This window comes from Schistocerca piceifrons, chromosome 2 (genome assembly GCF_021461385.2).
Source record: "Schistocerca piceifrons isolate TAMUIC-IGC-003096 chromosome 2, iqSchPice1.1, whole genome shotgun sequence".
Lineage (NCBI taxonomy): Eukaryota > Metazoa > Arthropoda > Insecta > Orthoptera > Acrididae > Schistocerca > Schistocerca piceifrons.
The window spans coordinates 892,616,645-892,641,886 of NC_060139.1; positions in this window are offsets into that span (position 1 = coordinate 892,616,645).

The window sequence follows — 25,242 nt, forward strand, 5'->3', positions numbered from 1 at the left end:
TCTCCGCCTTCTGTAGGCTGATAATTTGTGACGAACACCTCTCATTCTTCCTTTAATGCTAATCATAAGTCAGCTGATGGCAGTAGCCCAAACGACAATATTAATGAAGTGAAGTATTAAGCGATGCAGACGATTTTATTCACAAAATACCCCCAGTGATCACAGTTTCATTCAGGAAATTTCTTTTCTTTAGTGATAAACTAAAATTAAGTTGCCACACATATGTATGAGCACAGGTGCATGGCCTGCATTGCTATGCTGAAGAACTCAAGTATCAAAGCCTTAACTCAGTTTATAGCACATTACTCAGAAAATGAATTGATAAAGTACGTAATGAAGAACCACTAGAAGGATGGACGGAGATATAAGTCAGTAGTAAATATTCATTTGACGAACCTGATAAGGTATTCAGGAGTACCCAACCTCACTCTAGAAGGAGCAGTGGGGTGGATAAATTGTGAGGGCAGGGGAAGACGCTTTGCGCAGATGAAGATATTATTTATTTCTGCAGTTACTTAACACAGAAGATTAGGAAGTTCAGGTCTTCTCCAACATCTAATCAGTCTTCTTAAGTGAATACACATTAGAATTTGTGTGGTATATGAGCAGTATGTAATTATATAAATATTGATATAAATAAAAATAATAACAATAATACATATATAGTACTGTAATGAATATTCAGACTCTAAGAAACATCAGTCTTACTCACATTAAGGAGGAGTGACCTCTAACAGTAACATATGACAACACAGCACAAGGAAATGACTGATTAGAGGTAGAGTAAGAAATAATAGGTTAAGATTAGCAGAGGTGATGGAAAGGAGAAAACAGAAGTAATAAAGTACGAGGAAAGCATATGTAACTGGACACGAGATACTACACTCCTGGAAATGGAGAAAAGAACACATTGACACCGGTGTGTCAGACCCACCATACATGCTCCGGACACTGCGAGAGGGCTGTACATGCAATGATCACACGCACGGCACAGCGGACACACCAGGAACCGCGATGTTGGCCGTCGAATGGCGCTAGCTGCGCAGCATTTGTGCACCGCCGCCGTCAGTGTCAGCCAGTTTGCCGTGGCATACGGAGCTCCATCGCAGTCTTTAACACTGGTAGCATGCCGCGACAGCGTGGACGTGAACCGTATGTGCAGTTGACGGACTTTGAGCGAGGGCGTATAGTGGGCATGCGGGAGGCCGGGTGGACGTACCGCCGAATTGCTCAACACGTGGGGCGTGAGGTCTCCACAGTACATCGATGTTGTCGCCAGTGGTCGGCGGTAGGTGCACGTGCCCGTCGACCTGGGACCGGACCGCAGCGACGCACGGATGCACGCCAAGACCGTAGGATCCTACGCAGTGCCATAGGGGACCGCACCGCCACTTCCCAGCAAATTAGGGACACTGTTGCTCCTCGGGTATCGGCGAGGACCATTCGCAACCGTCTCCATGAAGCTGGGCTACGGTTCCGCACACCGTTAGGCCGTCTTCCGCTCACGCCCCAAGATTGTGCAGCCCGCCTCCAGTGGTGTCGCGACAGGCGTGAATGGAGGGACGAATGGAGACGTGTCGTCATCAGCGATGAGAGTCGCTTCTGCCTGGGTGCCAATGATGGTCGTATGCGTGTTTGGCGCCGTGCAGGTGAGCGCCACAATCAGGACTGCATACGACCGAGGCACACAGGGCCAACACCCGGCATCATGGTGTGGGGAGCGATCTCCTACACTGGCCGTACACCACTGGTGATCGTCGAGGGGACACTGAATAGTGCACGGTACATCCAAACCGTCATCGAACCCATCGTTCTACCATTCCTAGACCGGCAAGGGAACTTGCTGTTCCAACAGGACAATGCACGTCCGCATGTATCCCGTGCCACCCAACGTGCTCTAGAAGGTGTAAGTCAACTACCCTGGCCAGCAAGATCTCCGGATCTGTCCCCCACTGAGCATGTTTGGGACTGGATGAAGCGTCGTCTCACGCGGTCTGCACGTCCAGCACGAACGCTGGTCCAACTGAGGCGCCAGGTGGAAATGGCATGGCAAGCCGTTCCACAGGACTACATCCAGCATCTCTACGATCGTCTCCATGGGAGAATAGCAGCCTGCATTGCTGCGAAAGGTGGATATACACTGTACTAGTGTCGACATTGTGCATGCTCTGTTGCCTGTGTCTATGTGCCTGTGGTTCTGTCAGTGTGATCATGTGATGTATCTGACCCCAGGAATGTGTCAATACATTTTTCCCTTCCTGGGACAATGAATTCACGGTGTTCTTATTTCAATTTCCAGGAGTGTAGTTTCTGTTGGACAGAATGAAAAAATGCTAGGTTTTGCCGAATGTGTAGCTATGCCGAGGTTGAAAGATAAAGCTTTCATCTCCTCTTGATGCAATGGTTGTGGATATGACGCAGGTTACAAGGTAATTTTTTCCATGGACGTGTTGCTGGAATGGAGAAACAGATGGAAGCAAAAAATTGTGTTACGCAAAGATACAGCCGAAGCGCTGGACGCAACCCCTCAGATATTGCAGTTATGGAATGATCGTACGTATCTGATAGGAGAGGAGCGGTACTGAGGACACCAAAGAGTAAAAAGCTGACGGAGTGAATAGACTGTTTGAAAATGACACAACCTATCCTGTTGCGTCCAACCTAAGTGAACATAGGAAGGAATGTTATGGCCGAACAACCTAATGCCGTACATGTGTTTTATTCAAGCGTTCATTTTTTGCTCGATTCCGAACTTTTATCATTTGTGTCCTGCTGAACTATACCACAGTTGTAAGTAGTTGGTTGGACTAAAATTTATTTTAATTTGAGATCTAAAAATTTTTCTAATTTTATGCATTTTTAGGTAACACAGAGATTTCCTGCGTGCTGCAAAATTTGTTCTTTCTACACTGAATGCTGAACCGAAATTATTATTTTTAGGGAAGGCAGTGGAAATGGCTTGAGAAGTATTGGAAGAAATCTGGCACAGTAATGTCCCTTAACAACATTTGTTTTAGTATGAGGATGACCTGTGACTTCTTAGGGTTTACTTCAAGACCCCGATTTTGTAGTTATCGTGATTCTGAGCAAAGGCAGCAGCAATGTTCATAGGGCAGGCACTTAGGTACAACTAGACGTCGCCTACATACAAATTGTAGTTACCAGAGTGAAGCACAGATGAAATATCATTGATATACAAAGAGAAAAGGAATGAACCCTGTCAGAAATAATAAGGTATGATAATACAGGCAGTCATCAGACACATTTGAAGCCAGATAATGGTTTTAAATGATACAGTAACGCAAAGAGGCATCAAACGAGTTCAAAACCAGATAGCAGTTTCAAAAGAGTTCATTATCGTTTAACATAACAATCATGAAATATTTAATATCCACCAGGCTTCCATGCAGTGCCAAATCCACCTACGAGAATTAGCATTTTCTTCCCAAGTGTACTAATGTCATCCACCCTTCTCCTATTGGGATACTCGGCCTTCCGTAACTTTTTATAATCCTTGAAGGAACTTCTATGGTTCACCTAGCATCCATCCACTTGGCTACGTGTCTCGCTCATCTCCATTTCGTTATAGTAGTAATTTTGTCATCCCTACAGTCTGGTTCTAAATCCATTTGGTCGTTTGCTTGTTTCTTCTAGCAAGTGCCAGCATGCACCACTCCATTGTCTCCCTGAACAGCGTTCAAATATTCAATAACAATGTCATAACAATGCTATTTTTCGCTGTCATAATTCAAAACTAGTAAAACAAACTGGTTTTAAATATTGTAGCTTAACACGGCAGAATATTCATAGTTCAGAACTAGTTAAGTTTTCAGAAAAAAATTCTTCACTTCCATACATGGCTACACTCCATACAAATACTTTCAGAATCGACTTCCTGACACTTAAATCTATACTCGATGTTAACAAATTTGTCTTCTTCAGAAATGTATTCATTGCCGTTGCCAGTCTACATTTTATATCCTATCTACTTCGGCCATCATCAGTTATTTTGCTCCCCAAATAGTAAAACTCCTTTACTACTTTAAGTGTCTCATTTCCTAATCTAATTCCCTCAGCATCTCCTGACTTAATTCTACTACATTCCATTATCCTCGTTTTGCTTTTGTTGATGTTCATCTTATATCCTCCTTTCAAGACACTATCCATTCCGTTCAACTGCTCTTCCAAGTCCTTTGCTGTCTCTGAAAGAATTACAATGTCATCGGCGAACGTTTGCAGACATGCAGGCGGTGTATAAATTCGTTCTGGCATTTTGTCTTAAGAAATAAGAACGTTTCCGTAAGCTGAGGTGATTTTCAAAATAGTTCACTCCCAACAGAAAACAATCACCTTTTGGTTCGTGAGCGAAAGATATTAATGACGTCTAATGGCGTTGCCTGCTTTATGACTGTGATACAGAGGGTGATACGGTGGGCTAAGCGATTGATATCGCTCTCGCTCAAACTGATTTCATACGGACTGGTCAGAGTTGCTCACAGACATAAGTAACTACGCTTACAGTAACTAACTTGATAAGGACAAGGAGCTCCTCCGCAGAATCCCCGAAGAAAGGAACATACGGAAAACACAAAAAGAAGGGACAGAATGACAGTACACGTGTTAAGTCATCAGGTAATTACTTCCATGGTAGTACAGGGAGCTGTAGTGGGTAAAAACTGTAGTGGAAGGCACATACTGGAATACATCCAGCAAATAACTCAGGACATGATTGCAAGTGCTACTCTGAGATGAAGAGATAGGCATCAGAGAGTAATTAGTGGGGGGTCGCTTCAAACCAGTAATAAGACTTATAAGAAAGAGCCTACTTTTAATAATACTTATTCGGATTAAAGTCCAACAATTATTATTACAATTTTTATGACATTTTCTGAGCAGTTTAAATGAGTTATCAGCGCTTTAGTGAAGTACAATACTGTAGTTGCACGTTTTAGTGCATAAAACAGAAACGTACAAAGTATTCCATAATGCAGTAGGGTTAACTGCGAATAACTGATCTTTTATCTCCCTATATCGCCTGTTCACAAACATGATTCTGCGACAGTCCGGTAATCTACAAACAAGTGGAAAACACTATTTCTCTTCTTATAACAATGAGCTAAGATATTTTACATTAAGTAAAGGTGATTTTCCTTTGAATATGACGTGAAGAAGAGAATAGTAATTCCATTCTCATATTCTTCTGATGCATCGTTACTCTTATCCTCTATCAAAATATTACAGTTTCATTTAGATGTATGGTTCTCTGGTTTCCAAATTCGGTGATATGCTTCACGTCAGTCACTGTTAAACGTTGCGCCGTCAGGTGCATTATTGCTTCGGAAGTGATTACATTACCACCTATACCTGAAGACTTATCGAAAATGTATTGCATAAATTCTACATGCAACGCAATGTAGACACGTGTATGTCCTTGACGTCGTTAATCCAGGGACAAGTAATCGAATGGCAACACATAACGCCCTGAAGCCATTTCAAACAGACTACGGAATTCTTAAATGGCTCGTAATGTAATAATCAGATTAAGGTTCCCGCAGTTAAACCAAAATTAAATGTCGATATTCTGACATTAGTTTTATGGAATCGTAACAATTTCTGCTGCCAAGATCGCGTATAGAGATCTTTTTGTTTTTCAGTGAACAGTTGTGACAAACTCTGACTGTTATCTTCAGGTCTACAGTAAACCAGGATAAAAAGTTACTATGACAAGCTGTGCATAACTTGACGACCAGTACATAAGTGAAAATACATGACAACCAGATCACAATATTATTTTACAAACCTTTTGCAAATAATATTATTGTGCGTGAATTGCACAATAACTAACAAACACGTCAATATTAAAACAAAAGCACCGCAAGAGCTTACCGGATATATAAAAAGGTAAATAAATATTCCAATGGACCATCAGTGAGCCCTGGAATCGAGGCGATTTCGTCCGTGGGACCGTTATAGCAAGGGTCCCTCACGAAAGACTGAGCGGGCGTGCAGCGGAAGTGTCCATGGGCTGTTACGCGCCTGGTCAACAGGTGGCGGAAGTGAGCCACTACGTCGATTGTTAAACATTCATTGAAATTCAGTATTGTACTCGCTAGAAACATTGCCAGAGGAATGGTTATTATAAATGCAAAAATTAGCGTCTACATACAACCATAATCATTTACGTAATTTTGCAAAGCAGGGGAATGAATGTTGGTTCACCTGAATCGCCGATAGAGCTATGCCGTAAACTACGACATCCACAGCATATTTACACATGCAGATGAATTATCTTGTTGAAGGTAGCAATATATACAGATACGGTTCCTACACTTCAACGATAATCCACGAAACTAAATCGAGGACGTGTAATGCCAGAAACAGTTGGCTAAGGAGATACTTGCAGGCCAGACAACTTTAGGATTAAAACTCCATCCCTGAAATATTCTGAGAAAAATAAAACTGACAGTAAAAGTAAAAGACATGTAACATACTCCAAAACTATGAGCTGCTACTATGAAGCACTTATGAGTAGAATAATATAGATATCAGCGGGCACTTATTGCGACATATGGCCTAAGAAATGTAACAAAATTATACTGAAGAAGTAGCAGAAAAGGTAGGTGGACATTTTCATGTGTTAGTCTCATATCCATTGTAAAACCACAATCAGTTACGACTATTAGATGTATGGAAGCTGCTTTGGATTATCAGAGCAGCCAACATACAGATGTACTTATTATGAAAGTCAGATATAGGGGTGTGCCCCCCTGGATTAATGCAGGAGATAAGGAATGACTACCTTGTTACAGTAGACTGGACAACAAGTTTGGTCCACTGCCATTAATACACAACAATAAGCAGCAGTACCAAAAAAGAAAAGAAATTGCATCCTATATACTAACCTATTGGTGGACTACATTAAGTACCCATCGGTAAACCTCTAAAAATCACCAACAACAGAGAAAAGTAGATGTAATCATTTTTCACCATTGGACAGTATAGTCCTAAAATACATGAAAAAATTATTGTATTTTATCTCATAAGAAACTTTGGCAGAGAATACAGAGACATTCAGGAACAATTATACTAACAGTGCACTACAGAAGAATACCAGTAATTTATCTGTGGAGAAATCCATGTAATCATTGAGCCAACATTGGATAATGGTGCTAAAATAATTGAGAAGAGTATTATGTTCTACCTAATATGACTTTTTGACGAAAAATACAAAGGAATTGATTAAATGTTATACTAAAGAGCATTATAGAAAACTAACAGTATCTTTTTCCAATAATGTAGATAAAAGAGGATAACAGCCATGACATAATGTTTGGATGATCTTTCACATAGTATTACAGGTGATGGGACTAGAGGGCTGGTTGGGTAAGGTACTCTACAAGCATTGGTTTTTACCATCTCAGTACTACCAATGCTATAATGTGAGCATGGGTGGCTACGCACTGTTTAAATATTTTTATAAAAAACTTTTTAATTTTTAAACACTGTTTTATTTTAAGTCAGAATCTACCATATATGAGTAGCATAGGCTGGTCAGCTATGTGGGGTTAGGTGACACCTAAAAGTTTTCTGTTTACAAAATACAGGATCACTATGCTCAGATAGCTACAATACAATATAGATTCTTAAGTTGGCCAACCTAAAAATTACTTAACTGTTTCCTAAGTGAATGTGTTGCTCATAGTTATGAAGAAGACCGTTATGCACATGAAGATATGAAGACTATTATTTTACGAGATGAAAACATAGCATCAGGCATCTAGCATGAAAAACCTACCTTTAAAACTATTTGTTAAGTATGCCTTGCTATATTTGGTACGTCATATCTCACAATAAGAGCCCTCTCCTATCTATAGTATCCTACTGATAGGTGCTTCATACTAGCCACTCACACATTTGGAGTACGCCAAATGATATTTTGTCTTTTATTTTTATTGCCAATCTTACTTTTCCATGATTGTTCAGTGTTGAATCTGTCATTCTAAGGTTGTCTGCCCTGGTAGTACCTCTGTAGCCAACTGTTTCTAACAATATATTTAGTATGTTTGCATGACAGTGCCTTCAGTTTAGTTTTTTGGATGATCCTCTAAGTGTAGGAACTATGTATCTATTGATCCCTTGAACAAGATAATACATTTGCATGTGTAAGTCGGTATATATATATATATAACGAATAGTGTAAGTCGGTATACATATAACGAAAAGTGTCACTTCATTTGTAAGTAATTCATTCAAAACTACAGTTTTATTCCGATCTTGATGAAACTTTGCACACTTTTCCGTGAAGATAAGACTTCGCAATCTCACTTGAAACATATATGTACGAAACATATAAATTTGAAAGTCACCAAAAACCTCTAAAAATTCTTAACCGATTTGCGTCTACTTCCTATACGACTCCCTAATTAATATTTTGGCAGCATATATTTTTAACATGCACTATATGTAAGTATATATATGAAATATATAAAAGGAGGAACATTGTTACCAGACATTTCGAAATGTATTTGACCAATTTACTTAAAAGTTCTTGGAAGATTTACTTGAAATTTGCGCATTCAGGTGATGCAATGAAGAAAAGTATTGAAAAATTAAATGCCTAACAAACGAAATTTATGGTGGCAATGTGACTGTAATCGCCATGATGAGAATAAATTGCAATGGCAATGCGCGTCATGAAACTTCACTATATACTGGGACAAGCGAAAGCTGGAGTGTTTGACAGAAACATAATTGCAGACTCTTATTTACTGATCAGCTGCCGTTGTTATATGCAACATATACCCTAGAAGCAGGGCCATTCCTACCATTACGCAAAACTAGGCGGCCGTACAGGGCGACAAAATTTTACGAGTGGCAAAGGGCGGAAAAATTAATTTCAAATCAGACAGCAAAAAAATTGAGCAAATGGGGATAACAACTGAAAAATGACTTAAAACGCCGAATTGTTTTGTAAAGTGTACGGAACAGTTACGTAATATGTAGTTACTTACTTTTAAGAAAGTAAACACATGGTCACCACTACCTCAAAATTATAGGAACAACTACTGAGCACGAAACGGAAACAAACATGACAGCTGTTGAGCACTGTACCAAAGCACGTGCGCTGGGTTGCGATCATATTGTGATTTGATACCACACCTCCCTCAGTACATCTTTTTGTTTTTGTCTCTACTGATCATCTTTAGACACACAAAACATCCATGCCTCACTGGGATTCGAACCCGGACTAATCTCGGACGAATGATTAGAAGACAAACGTTTAGACCACTGCACCACTGTAGCGTCTACGTTAAATGAAAATAATGCACTATTTACTTATTTAAACGCAAGAGAGTAGACGCTGAAATGGATGACATTTATTCGTCATTTAAATATTTCAGTTAAAAAAGAAATGAAACAACACCAGGATTATCCACATGACATAGTTTGATGCTTCGGCACGTCTCCCACACTAGAAAGTAGTTCCACACATTTATTTTCCTACGATTAAAAATTTTAAATCATTCATGCCAAATTTGGTTGCACCGGTATATTCATTTGATATCTAGTTGAACATGTTCAATTATTTTGGGAAATTTCAAAAATCGGGGACAAGAAACAAGAAATTGAGAACATTTTTCGTCCTTAATCAGTCTAAAGGGAACTGAGGACAGAGTATGAAAACTTCATATCAAGAAAATGAGGACGTATGGTCACCTTAGTTTAATGACTAAAAATATAATAGTAGATTTGTATTGTTATGCCGTCGGATGGTGTTGGTGGTGGAGGGGAGGGGTGATATCGGAGAGAATGATGGTAATAAAACAGAGGAAGTGTCATTTTCCAAATCTCGTGGAACACATTGCAACAGCTCTGCCTAGAAGTTAATTAGTCTATGTTTCACAGTTTTTTAATATTAAAATACGTAGTCAGGTCGTAGATATAGTACCAACAAAAGTTACTACATCGCTGGCTTGTCAAAACATCGAACAGAGTTTGAGATTTCTCGAACTGCGACGTAAACTATACGAACTATAAACTATACGAACAGCCCTATTTTTAACAGTGAAAACGGAGTTGAAACAATGAGATACTTATGGAAAAATATAACAACGGATGGCGCAACTGATCATTTTTTCAGATGGCTTATTTTTAGAGTGAAAGTATTTCTAGCGGAGAATCAAGTGTATTGAAATGATAAAAGTATATATTTTACTGTTACACGTTACATACATTATGCATTAGAGATATATTACTTTATATTTTACTTTAAAAAGGCATCAAAGAGTAAACAGTGATGTAGTTGTTAGTACTAAACTTCTGGATTGAAGTTGGTGTGTATTTACGAAAGTCAAAACCGGAAGCCTAGAGCCTGATTTTTTCGGATGAGGCAGGTGAAGACGCATTCCCTTCTCGAATTCCATTGATGCCCAGTGATTCAAATAATCCCTTCGATTTAAAGCGATAGCAGTTTTCCATGTGACTTGCATTCACTGTGAGTGTCAGCGAGGCCCTATGTTGAGAAATAAAGTAAAGGCTAATGGTTGCATACGCTGAGACCGATAGATAATTATTCCATTATTTTTATAGCGAGTATAATGTTGTATTTCAATGAATATTTAATAATCGACGTAATGGCTCACTTACGCGACCTGTTGACAAGGCGCGTAACAGCCCATCGACACTTCCGCTGCATGCCCGCTCTGGCATCCTGATGAATCTTAACTATCACGTCTCCACTGACGAACTAGCATCGAATCCGGGGCACATTGTTAGTGCTATGGATTTCTTGTTTACTGTGTTATATGTATTTTGTCACTTGTGTTTCATAAATGGCGTGCGCTCTCGTTATGTTTGTGCAATTCATGGACAGTCATATTATTTCGAGAAGGTATGTAAAATAATATTGTGCTCTGATCATTATGTTTTTCCTCTTGTTTAGTGGTTGTCAAGTTACACAGATTATCATAGTAGTGTTTTTCTCCTGGTGTATCGCAGATTCGGATATAACAGCTAGACTTTTTCACAACTGGCCATAGAGAAAATAAGAAGATCTTGGTTGCAAAAATTCTTGTATCTTTAAAAGAAACGATTAGATCCTCCAAGAGGATGATACAGCCCCAGGGCTACTTTATTTCTGACGAAAAGGTTGCTGGACTGTATGTGGAATTTGAAGAAAAGCATTTTTATAGCCATCAGCTGTACACATTTACACAGACGTTGGCTGTAAAATGATTTTTTTCACATATTTAACAGCTGCAGCAAGTTACCAATATAATACAATAGTGTGTGTGGGATGTTTACGTGAAATGGCGTCATGGCAAGACATAGCATAAATACGCACATACACAAATTATCACACTAAATAAGAAGAAACAGTGTAATGAGAGACTGAACAAATAAACTTCCTAAAAGATAGGCACAAGGCAACAGCAGTGATGAGTTGAATTGTAAAACGTTTGACAAACATGTGTAGTACGACTTTTCAAACTTGTGATTAAAATAGGAACACAGTACAAATTCTTCTACAGGAATAAAAGTTATGAGTATAAAAAGTGGGTCCTGATGCCCCAATGCGGGAACATACTACTCACCAAAGCGGCTCCATCAAGTGACCGAATGTATATCTTGTACTTTCTAATAACCCCATTCGGAAATGCCGGAGGTTTCCATGAAAGAAGGATTGTCCTAGTGTCCATTACAACCGCTTTAATGTCGTCTGGTGGACTAGGAACTGCAGGAAAAGAAAGGATTTATTACATTCTATAGTTAATGATACGAATATTAATGCATATCTTTTTTTCTTCACAGTAAAACGATATCAATGGGCAGGACTGCTTTAATCAAAAGTCGCCATATCAAAGGACAGGGCTGCTTTAATCAAAAGTCACCTTCTGAATAAATACTCTATCTGATCAGTGGTATCCAGACGTATAGTGTATTAGCAGACATTAGTACGGTGTGTGCCCACCTTTCGACCTTATAGTTTCTTGAACTCTGATAGCACAATATCAGTGAGTTGTCTGAATATCTGCGGAGGAATAGCAGCCCATGCTACCTCAGAAGCCGAAACCAGGGAAGGTAGTGATTTTATTTTTGTACTTGACAATTACAGCCTATTACCAGAAAAGTTCAAATAGGTCACATAAATCACATTTTCCTGTACTCTAATAAACTTATAAATTGACAATTTATATCTGGTACTTAACATTTTAATGCAATAATTACTTCTATTACTACGGAACTACAATAAAACACTTAACCAGTTACCCAACTACCAATACTACTATCAGAACTAAAGAATATGTTCTGCTTTTTTTCATTTATTTTGGTGAATTTAACCTGTAGATGGTTATTTCCTCTACTGGACCCGATCTCATAGTACTCTGGCCAACAAACATTGACTGCTCGATTCCTTGGGCATCGGGCAGCACGTCAGTAATCGTTTCCGCTATAACAAGCAATTTAAATAGTGATGTTGGACGCTGGTGCCTAGAGCGGAATTGACATTCTAACTTATCCCAGTGGTGTTCAGCTGCGTTCAGGTTGGGAGTCTGTGGAGGTAAGTCCATTTCGTGAATGTTGTTGTCCACAGAACTTGGTCTCACAGATGCTAGATTATGACAGGGTGCGTCGTAATTTAATGTTGTGTGAGCCTGACTGCCCCTTTTTTTTAACTAATTTCTGTCTGATTTTATTCTGAGAAGCTCAATAATGTATGTAAATACCGTAAATGTAAATGTAATTGAAAAAGTACTTGAAATGAAGCGCAGCTGGACAGCAACAAACTCTTTAGCGCGCAATCCCTGCAACGATAGTAGCTGTGAATCTTTGAGTATGGACTGTAAAAAACAGACAATTGATTTATGAAAAAAAGAAGAGAACTGTTAATCTGTACCTTGTGGAAAGAGGACGTGTTGCTAGGTCGTCGGTCAAAACGTATTGTTACATTTTTACTGAAAATTGATATTTTAGTGATAAAACCGTATTTGTAAGAGTTGCCAAACATTTATGTATACAAATTTTCTGGAAGTGACGAACAGAAATATCTGGTTTTTGGAGAAGGAGGTGAACTTCGTTGTCGTCGGCGTCTATCAATCCACAGAATTGTAAGTGTAAAAAGTTCACTAAAATAAAGGAAAAAATGCATTCTCTATCGTTTTCATTCAATAAGTAACAACCTCTCATTATTTCTTAAATACAATAACTGGATTATGTTGTACAATAGTATGGTGGTGAACCCCAGTGACCAATTCTGATGTAGCAGGACGTGTAGTTTGAAGGAAGTTTGTGTGTTAAGCAATCTCCTTTTCTCACGAAAAGCAGATTGCTGTTTGATCTTATTTACTTACAACAGTGATCCATTAGGTAAGAAAAGCTACGAAAACATGGGCTCAAAACTATCTGCAATATGGCCAAGTAACTAACAGAGTCGTATTTTAAGCTTTAAAAAACAATAACTTCCTGCAAATTGTAATATGTCACCAACTGGTGCAGAAGCTGATCATTGAATGAGGCAGCAACAAAAATTCAGGTACCAGTTACGACTTAAAGTAAAAATCTCAATCAAAAATCAATCTCTCTCTCTCTCTCTCTCTCTCTCTCTCTCTCTCTCTCTCTCCAGATACATATATAAATATTCATATTATTAAAAAAAGTCATTTTATAATACTGATACGTACAATCATCGTCACCAGACTACTCTTCTATTGTACGCTGTAAACATTGCTGTAATACGTATTCGTATACTTTGACATTTATTTTAGCCTTTTCTTAAGCACAGTAAAGGGGCCACGCCCAAACCACGACAAACACCCGCGCATAGTAAAACCACCCCCTCTATAAATCACTGTTGGCATTATAGATGATTGCAAGTAACGTTCCCCAGGCATTCTTTAAACCCAAACCCTTCCATTGGATTGCCACAGTGTATAGCGTGACTGATGACTCCGAAACCACTCGTTCATAGCAGTCCACTGCCCATTGGTGCTGCTGTTTGAACCACCTCAAGCTTCGCTTAACATTAACTACTGACATGTGTAGCTTATGATGAGCCGCTTGTTTCGACGTAACGTCAAGCGCGGGCACGTCGGTCAAGAACGTTACAGCAGAGAGGTCTGTGAGATGACGTCAGCTAATAGTACGCTGACCTAACCCTCTGCAGGAGGAGACCGAGACGCGAGCGGGATATAGGCCAAGATAATATAAGCGCCGCGCCACCTGGCCACTGCCCAGATGAAGACGAGCCGTTCTAGGAACGCTACCGCAGTAACCTAGGAACTACATTGTTTAGCTCGTATTACGAACTGAAGAGACTTGTCCGCCTGCTTAGCTGGGTGGTTACGTTCTTGCCTCCCATGTATCGGGCCCGGTGGACTGGATACTGTGTTGTCCTCATCATCATTTCATCCTCATCACCGGCACGCAAGACGCCAAATGTGGCGTCGACTCAAATAAGACTCGCACTCTGCGGCCGAATTTCCCCGAGTGGGGCCTCCTGGACAACGGTGCCATACGCTCATTTCATTTCAAGAGACTTCTTATTTATCTGTCGCCATTTGCTTGTGACACCACTACAAACTGTCAGTGTTAAGTACTGGCATTTATCTTATGCAATAAAAATCCATTAATACGATCGGCTTGTGCTGTTGTTTAGTGATCCGAGAAAGCAGGTTTCCCAGGCACCCTATATTACAAGGGGCAACGGTCTTGCCGCAATGGATACACCGGTTCCCGTGAGATAACTAAGGTTAAGCGCTGTCGAGCGGGGCCGGCGCTTGGATGGGTGGCCATCCGGGCCGCCACGCGCTGTGGCCATTTTCCGGGGTGCACTATGCCTCGTGATGCCAATTGAGGAGCTACTCGACCGCATAGTAGCGGCTCCAGTCAAGGAAAACCGTCATAACGACTGGGAGAGTGATGTGCTGACCTTTCGTCTATCCTAGCTGCATCCTGCACCGAGGATGACACGGCGGTCGGACGGTTCCGATGGGCCACTTGTGGCCTGAAGATCGAGTGCTATATTAGACGAGTAGGCAAGAACAACACTGCTCAATTATTTTACCCCATTGTTTTCTACACCCTTCACAAAGTCATTGTACTTTAGAACTCACAAGTGGCAAAGTTTTACAAACACAGTGATCATTGCTCGACGGTCCCTGACGCTCAGTACAGATAGTATACCTGGACATAGTTTAGATTTGGTTATTGCTTCGCTTTTCCGTTTCGGTCACCTCATCAACACTCCAATTTGGCAGATTTAGCAGGTTTGAATTGTCCCTGAAAGATTTGTTACTCAGGTGACTTTCAGTAACTAGTCCACAGTCTCTTACCGCTTCTCTACTGACAACTCAATTCTCAGTGTCTTCTTTTATGACGGCGCGTCCACATCTCGTCACATCTACATCTACATCTACATTTATACTCCGCAAGCCACCCAACGGTGTGTGGCGGAGGGCACTTTACGTGCCACGGTCATTACCTCCCTTTTCTGTTCCAGTCGCGTACGGTTCGCGGGAAGAACGACTGTCTGAAAGCCTCCGTACGCGCTCGAATCTCTCTAATTTTACATTCGTGATCTCCTCGGGAGGTATAAGTAGGGGGAAGCAATATATTCGATACCTCATCCAGAAACGCATCCCCTCGAAACCTGGCGAGCAAGCTACACCGCGATGCAGAGCGCCTCTCTTGCACAGTCTGCCACTTGAGTTTGCTAAACATCTCTGTAACGCTATCACGGTTACCAAATAACCCTGTGACGAAACGCGCCGATCTTCTTTGGATCTTCTCTATCTCCTCCATCAACCCGATCTGGTACGGATCCCACACTGATGAGCGATACTCAAGTATAGGTCGAACGAGTGTTTTGTAAGCCACCTCCTTTGTTGACGGACTACATTTTCTAAGGACTCTCCCAATGAATCTCAACCTGGCACTCGCCTTACCAACAATTAATTTTATATGATCATTCCACTTCAAAACGTTCCGCACGCATACTCCCAGATATTTTACAGAAGTAACTGATACCAGTGTTTGTTGCGCTATCATATAATCATACAATAAAGGATCCTTCTTTCTATGTATTCGCAATACATTACATTTGACCACATCCAGTGGTCAATTGCGCGCTATGTAGGGCTGTCCGAATACTTTGCTCAGATAGCGTAGGTAAAATACAGGAAGGTCACAGTTTCTCAGTCGCACGATTTTTGTTCCGCCCTACGTGTTATTAGCTCTAGGTAGCGAGTGTTAGGGTAGTGTCAAAGGATGCACTAACATGGAGCGTACCGTCCTCCCAGGTCCTGCAGAAGACGGGCTCGCTGGGCACGCCGTCGCCGGCGGCGGTGTAGGCGCGCACCTCCAGGCTGTAGTTGCAGTAGCGCAGCAGGCCCGTCACCTCCAGCTTCGTGTCCTGCGTAGAGATCTCCGAGGGAGCCGACACGTCTGTGGGAAATGCCAGGAGCGTCAAAAATGAGACACCAGTGACGTCGTAGTATGTGCGGGACTAGCGTTCCACGCTTGTCGCTTCAAATACATTCTTATGTATATAAAAAAAAATTAAAGCACCAAGAAGTAAATATCTGAATGGGACGGAAATCCTGAGAGTTATCGTGACGAATTCTGTCCAACTAGTGCGTAAGATTATCATTCGTTATCCCAGTTACCCATCGAATAATTCTCTTTGCATTATTACAGGGTGGTTCATTGATCGTGACCGGGTCAAATATCTCACGAAATAAGCGTCAGACGAAAAAACTACAAAGTCCGAAACTTGTCTAGCTTGAGGGCGGAAACTAAATGGCGCTATGGTTCGCCCCCTAGATGACGCTGCCATAGGTCAAACGGTTATCCACTACGTTTTTTAAATAGGAACACCCATTTTTTCGTGCATATTCGTGTAGCACGTAAAGAAATATGAATGGTTTAGTTGGACCACTTTTTCCGCTGAGTGATAGATGGCGCTGTAATAGTCACGAACGTATGGCTCACAATTTTAGACGAACAGTTGGTAACAGGTTGTTGTTGTTGTGGTCTTCAGTCCTGAGACTGTTTTGACACAGTTCTCCATGCTACTCTATCATGTGCAAGCTTATTCATCTTCCAGTACTTACTGCAACCTACATCCTTCTGAATCTGCTTAGTGTATTCATCTCTTGGTCTCCCTCTACGATATTTACCATCCACACTGCCCTTCAATGCTAAATTTGTGATCCCCTGATGTCTCAGAACATGCCCTACGAACCGGTCCCTTCTTCTTGTCAAGTTGTGCCACAAACTCCTCTTCTCCCCAATTCCATTCAATAACTCCTCATTAGTTATGTGATCTATTCATCTAATCTTCAGCACTCTTCTGCAGCACCACATTTCGAAAGCTTGTATTATCTTCTTGTCCAAACTACTTATCGTCCATGTTTCACTTCCATACGTGGCTACACTCCATACAAATACTTTCAGAAACGACTTCCTCACACTTAAATCTATACTCGATGTTAACAAATTTCTCTTCTTCAGAAACGCTTTCCTTGCCATTGCCAGTCTACGTTTTATATCCTCTCCACTTCGACCATCATCTGTTATTTTGCTCCACAAATAGCAAAATTCCTTCACTACTTTAAGTGTCTCATTTCTTAATCTAATTCCCTCAGCATCACCAGACTTAATGTGACTACATTCCATTATCCTCGTTTTGCTTTTGTTCATGTTCATCTTATATGCTCCTTTCAAGACACTGTACATTCCGTTCAACTGCTCTTTCAAGTCCTTTGCTGTCTCTGACAGAATTACAATGTCATCGGCGAACCTCAAAGTTTTTATTTCTTCTCCATGTATTTTATACCTACACCAAAGTTTTCTTTTGTTTCCTTTACTACTCGCTCAATATGCAGATTGAATAACATCGGGGAGAGGCTAAAACCCTATCTCACTCCCTTCCCAACCACTGCTTCCCTTTTATGCCCCTCGACTCTTATAACTGCCATCTGGTTTCTGTACAAATTGTAAATAGCCTTTCGCTCCCTGTATTTTACCCCTGCTACCTTTAGAATTTGAAAGAGATTATTGCCGTCAACATTGTCAAAAGCATTCTCTAAGTCTACAAATGCTAGAAAAGTATGTTTGCCTTTCCTTAAACTTTCTTCTAAGATAAGTCGTAAGGTCAGTATTGCCTCACGTGTTTCAACATTTCTACAGAATCCTAACTGATCTTCCCCAAGGTCGGCTTCTGCCAGTTTTTCCATTCGTCTGTAAAGAATTCGCGTTAGTATTTTGCAGCTGTGACTTATTAGACTGATTATTTTCACATCTGTCAACACCTGCTTTCTTTGGGATTGGAATTATTTTATTCTTCTTGAAGTCTGAGGGTATTTCGCCTGTCTCATACATCTTGCTCACCAGATGGTGAGTTTTGTCAGGACTGGCTCTCCCAAGGCCGACAGTAGTTCTAATGGAATGTCGTCTACTCCCGGGGCCCTGTTTCGACTCAGGTCTTTCAGTGCTCTGTCAAACTCTTCACGCAATATCGTATCTTCCATATCATCTTCATCTACAAAAATGGTTCAAATGGTTCTGAACACTATGGGACTTAACATCTGAGGTCATCAGTCCCCTAGAACTTAGAGCTACTTAAACCTAACTAACCTAAGGACATCACACACATCCATGCCCGAGGCAGGATTCGAACCTGCGACCGTAGCGGTCGCGCGGTTGCAGACCGTAGCGTCTAGAACCGCTCGGCCACCAGCGGCCGGCTTCATCTACATCCTCTTTCACTTCTATAATATTGTCCTTAAGTACATCGCCCTTGTATTGACCCTCTAATACTCCTTCCACCTTTCTAGTTTCCCTTCTTTGCTTAAAACTGGGTTTCCAACAGAGCTCTTGATATTCATACAGGTGGCTCTCTTTTCTCCAAAGGTCTCTTTAATTTTACTGTAGGCAGGTCCTCTAACCATCCCTGCTTAGCCATTTTGCACTTCCTGTCGATCTCATTTTTGAGAGTTTGTATTCCTTTTTGCCTGTGTCATTTACTGTTTTTTTATATTTTTTTCTTTCATCTATTAAATTCAATATGTCTTGTGTTAGCGAAGGATTTCTACTAGCCCTTGTCTTTTTACCTACTTGATCCTCTGCTGCCTTCACTACTTCATCCCTCAGAGCTACCCATTCTTCTTCTACTGTATTTCTTTCCCCCATTCCTGATAATTGTTCCCTTATGATCTCCCTAAAAGTCTGTACTACCTCTGGTTTAGCCAGTTTATCCAGGTCCCATCTCCTTAAATTCCCACCTTTTTGCAGTTTCTTCAGTTTTAATGTACAGTTCATAACCAATAGATTGTGGTCAGAGTCCACATCTGCCCCTGGAAATGTCTTACAATTTATAACCTGGATCCTAAATCTCTCAGTCTTACCATTATACAATCTATTTGATACCTATTAGTATCTCCAGGATTCTTCCATGTATACAACGTTCTTTTATGATTCTTGAACCAAGTGTTAGCTATGATTAAGTTATGCTCTGTGCAAAATTCTACCAGGGGGCTTCCTGTTTCATTTCTTAACCCCAATCCATATTCACCTACTATGTTTCGATCTCTCCCTTTTCCTACTCTCGAATTCCAGTCACCCATGACTATTAAATTTTCGTCTCCCTTCACTACCTGAATAATTTCTTTTATCTCATCATACATTTCATCAATTTCTTCATCCTCTGCAGAGCTAGTTGGCATATAAACTTGCACTACTGTAGTGGGTATGGGATTCGTGTCTATCTTATCCACAATAATGCGTTCACTATGCTGTTTGTAGTAGCTTCATTGTTAAACCTACTCCAGCATTACCTCTATTTGATTTTGTAATTACAACTCTATATTCACCTGACCAAAAGTCTTGTTCCTCCTGCCACCGACCTTCACTAATTCCCACTATATCAACTTTAACCTATCCATTTCCCTTTTTAAATTTGCTAACCTACCTGCCTGATTAAGGGATCTGACATTCCACGCTCCGATCCGTAGAATCCCAGTTTTCTTTCTCCTGATAATGACATCCTCTTGAGTAGTCCCCGCCCGAAGATCTGAATGGGATACTGTTTTACCTCCGGAATATTTTACCCAAGAGGACACCATCATCATTTAACCATACAGTAAAGCTGTATGCCCTCGAGAAAAATTACGGCTGTACTTTCTCCTTGCTTTCAGCCGTACGCAGTACCAGCACAGCAAGGCCGTTTTGGTTAGTGTTACAATGCCAGATCAGTCAAGCATCCAGATTGTTGCCCATGCAACTACTGAAAAGGCTGCTGCCCCTCTTCAGGAACCACACGTTTGTCTGGCCTCTCAACAGATACCCCTCCGTTGTTAAAATACAGAACGTAGGTACGTTTGAACATTTTATTTTGGTTGTTCTAATGTGATACCTGTACCTTCGTGAACTTATCATTTCTGAGAACGCATGCTGTTACAGCGTGCCGGCCGGTGTGCCGTGCGGTTCTAGGCGCTTCAGTCTGGAACCGCGTGACCGCTACGGTCGCAGGTTCGAATCCTGCCTCGGGCATGGATGTATGTGATGTCCTTAGGTTAGTTAGGTTTACGTAGTTCTAAGTTCTAGGAGACTGATGACCACAGATGTTAAGTCCCATAGTTCTCAGAGCCATTTTTGTTACAGCGTTATTGTCTGTAAATACCACATTGATGCAATAAATGCTCAAAATGATGTCCGTCAACCTCAATGCACTTGGCAATTACGTGTAACGACATTCCTCTCAACAGCGACTAGTTCACCTTCCGTAATGTTCGCACATGCATTGACAATGCGCTGACGCATGTTGTCAGGCGTTGTCAGTGGATCACGATTGCAAATATCCTTCAACTTTCCCCACAGAAAAAAATCCGGGGATGTCAGATCCGGTGAACGTGCGGGCCATCTGTCATGAAATATGCTATTCAATATGGCTTCAACAGCACGCGAGCTATATGACGGACATCCATCATGTTAGAAGTACAGCGCCATTCTGTCATGCAGTAATACATCTTGTAGTAACATCAGTAAAACATTACGTAGGAAATCAGCATACATTGCACCATTTAGATTGTCATCGATAAAATGGGGGCCATCATACATTAACCCGCCAAGGTCGCTGATGTTCCACTTGTTGCAGCCATCGTGGATTTTCCATTGGCCAATAGTGCATATTATGCCGGTTTACGTTACCGCTGTTGGTGAATGACGCTTCGCCGCTAAATAGAACGCGTGCAAAAAATCTGTCATCGTCTCGTAATTTCTCTTGTGCCCAGTGGCAGAACTGTACACGACGTTCAAAGTCGTCGCCATGCAATTCCTGGTGCATACGAATATGATACGGGTGCAATCGTTGTTAATTTAGCATTCTCAACACTGACGTTTTTGAGATTCCCGATTCTTGCGCAATTTGTCTGCTACTGATGTGCGAATTAGCCGCGACAGCAGCTAAAACACCTGCTTGGGCATCATCATTTGTTACAGATCGTGGTTGACGTTTCACATGTGGCTGGACACTTTCTGTTTCCTTAAATAACGTAACTATCCGGCGAACGGTCCCGACACTTGGATGATGTCGTCCAGGATACCGAGCAGCATACATAGCACACACCCGTTGGGCATTTTGATCACAAAAGCCATACATCAACACGATATCGACCTTTTCCGCAATCGCTGAACGGTCCATTTTAACACGGGTAATGTATCATGAAGCAAATACCGTCCGCACTGGCAGAATGTTACGTGATACCACGTACGTTTGTAACTATTAAAGCGCCATCTATCACATAGCGAAAAAAGTGGCCCTATTAAAGCAGTCATATTTATTTACGTACTACACGAATATGTAATAAAAATAAGGCTCTCTATTTAAAAGAGCGCAGTTGATATCCGTTTGACCTATGGCAGCGCCATCTAGTGGGCTAACCATAGCGCCATCTGGTTTCCCCCTTCAAGCTAGATGAGTATCGTGCTGTGTAGTTTTTTAGTTTGACGCTTATTTCGTGAGATATTTGGCCCCGTCACTATCAATGGACCACCTTGTGTACTATTTCATATCTTATGTCCTTCTCTTGAAATGACGTTGCAGTGGACATTGTGGCGCTGCGCATGAAAGGTCGGAACGCTTATGACGCAGAAGAAGAATGTGTGAGGCTTACCGTCCCACTCGGCGAGCGGCCTGTAGAAGAGGCGGTAGCCCAGGAGGCGGCCGTTCAGCTTGTTCTCGGCCGGCGGCTGCCACTCCACCAGCAGGCTCTGCGGGGACGCCGCCACGCACTGCACACCCAGTGGCGCCGCCTCAGGCACTGCAACAGGTGGCCGCCAGTTTCAATCACCTGCTGTGCTGCCCCCGCGCCAACACTGCGAGTCCGCGAAACACGCTCTCTCTGCTTCTACATCTACAAACATACACCGGGAGCAGGACCGTAGCTACGTGTCTTGCTGCCCTTGGCGAAAGTTGCCCCTCTTTCTTTGCTACCATCTGGCTTCCCGATATGTCCCCCCCCCCCCCCCACCCTTCCTTTCACCACCAATTATATCCAATGGTACAAATATGCAAATCTCTTATCACACCTTCAGTGATTAAACTAAGGTCACCAGACGTCCTCACTTTCCGGGGAGTGTTATCAGTTTTCATGTATTGTCCTCAATTCCCTTAAAACAGACTAAGGACAACAAATCCTCAATTTCTTATTTTTTGTCCTCAGTTTTGGAAATTCACCAAAATGATTGAAATAGAAAGAATGTGCTTAACATTTTAAACTAAAACTCAACTGAAAATACAATTCCTCAAAATTTGGTATCAATTATTTATTTTGTTTAATTGCGGAACAATGAACTTAATCAAGGTGTGGAAGAATTTGCTGGTGCGAATGAATTTTTCATTGAACCTAGAAATGGTGCTATACTAATCGAAGACATGCCGAAGCGTCAGATTAGATGATCTGGACAATCATGGTGTTTTTTTATTTCTACACTCCTGGAAATTGAAATAAGAACACCGTGAATTCATTGTCCCAGGAAGGGGAAACTTTATTGACACATTCCTGGGGTCAGATACATCACATGATCACACTGACAGAACCACAGGCACATAGACACAGGCAACAGAGCATGCACAATGTCGGCACTAGTACAGTGTATATCCACCTTTCGCAGCAATGCAGGCTGCTATTCTCCTATGGAGACGATCGTAGAGATGCTGGATGTAGTCCTGTGGAACGGCTTGCCATGCCATTTCCACCTGGCGCCTCAGTTGGACCAGCGTTCGTGCTGGACGTGCAGACCGCGTGAGACGACGCTTCATCCAGTCCCAAACATGCTCAATGGGGGACAGATCCGGAGATCTTGCTGGCCAGGGTAGTTGACTTACACCTTCTAGAGCACGTTGGGTGGCACGGGATACATGCGGACGTGCATTGTCCTGTTGGAACAGCAAGTTCCCTTGCCGGTCTAGGAATGGTAGAACGATGGGTTCGATGACGGTTTGGATGTACCGTGCACTATTCAGTGTCCCCTCGACGATCACCAGTGGTGTACGGCCAGTGTAGGAGATCGCTCCCCACACCATGATGCCGGGTGTTGGCCCTGTGTGCCTCGGTCGTATGCAGTCCTGATTGTGGCGCTCACCTGCACGGCGCCAAACACGCATACGACCATCATTGGCACCAAGGCAGAAGCGACTCTCATCGCTGAAGACGACACGTCTCCATTCGTCCCTCCATTCACGCCTGTCGCGACACCACTGGAGGCGGGCTGCACGATGTTGGGGCGTGAGTGGAAGACGGCCTAACGGTGTGCGGGACCGTAGCCCAGCTTCATGGAGACGGTTGCGAATGGTCCTCGCCGATACCCCAGGAGCAACAGTGTCCCTAATTTGCTGGGAAGTGGCGGTGCAGTCCCCTACGGCACTGCGTAGGATCCTACGGTCTTGGCGTGCATCCGTGCGTCGCTGCGGTCCGGTCCCAGGTCGACGGGCACGTGCACCTTCCGCCGACCACTGGCGACAACATCGATGTACTGTGGAAACCTCACGCCCCACGTGTTGAGCAATTCGGCGGTACGTCCACCCGGCCTCCCGCATGCCCACTATACGCCCTCGCTCAAAGTCCGTCAACTGCACATACGGTTCACGTCCACGCTGTCGCGGCATGCTACCAATGTTAAAGACTGCGATGGAGCTCCGTATGCCACGGCAAACTGGCTGACACTGACGGCGGCGGTGCACAAATGCTGCGCAGCTAGCGCCATTCGACGGCCAACACCGCGGTTCCTGGTGTGTCCGCTGTGCCGTGCGTGTGATCATCGCTTGTACAGCCCTCTCGCAGTGTCCGGAGCAAGTATGGTGGGTCTGACACACCGGTGTCAATGTGTTCTTTTTTCCATTTCCAGGAGTGTATTTTAATTGAAATATTTGTAAAATGAGGGATAAATGTAATCATTTTCAGCATCCACTTGCCATAAAGTAAGTAAAAATTTACTATGTAACCGTTCCGTATGCTTTTTAAAACAGTTTGGTGTTTTAATTTTTCCTTTTTTTCATTTTTTCTCATTTGCTCAATTTTTTCGCGGTTTGATTTGAAGTAAACTTTTTTATCCTTTGCCGACCGTACAACTTTGCCGCCCTAGGCAGCTGCCTAGCGTTGCCTAATGATAAAAACGGCTTTGTCAGGAGGCTATTGTGTAGCAAGTGTCTGGCGAAGGGGTACATCGTGCCACTATTATCGATTTGCTATATTTTATTTGATCTTGAGTAAACTGATTGTCTATATACCTCAGCACACTTTCACATCTCTTTTAAAACCGTTGACGGAACCGAAGGAACGCAGACCTTTCTCTCAGAATGCAATTAAATGACATTTAATTTTCTTTTAACACGATAGATTTCGAAGCTTCTAACCTCATCTCCAGATGTACCAGATACACGTCCAATCGCTTTACGATATATGTATCATAGGGTCTTGCCTTGCTGTCGTCACTTGTCCACTCTTTGTTTACCTAGTTGCTCCATGTCCGCCTCTCCCCACGCCCCTCCTCAATAAACGTATACTATTGCATGGCAAGAAGTCATCGTTTAACGCTGGAAAGAAAAATATAGAAAAGTTCTTGACTTATGTACTTCAACAGTTTACATGATACACTAATAAACGTTCGGATGAACATAGGGTACATATTTTCTGATATATATGCTACAAACGGAAATGTTATTATCAAAAATGACTAAAAGTT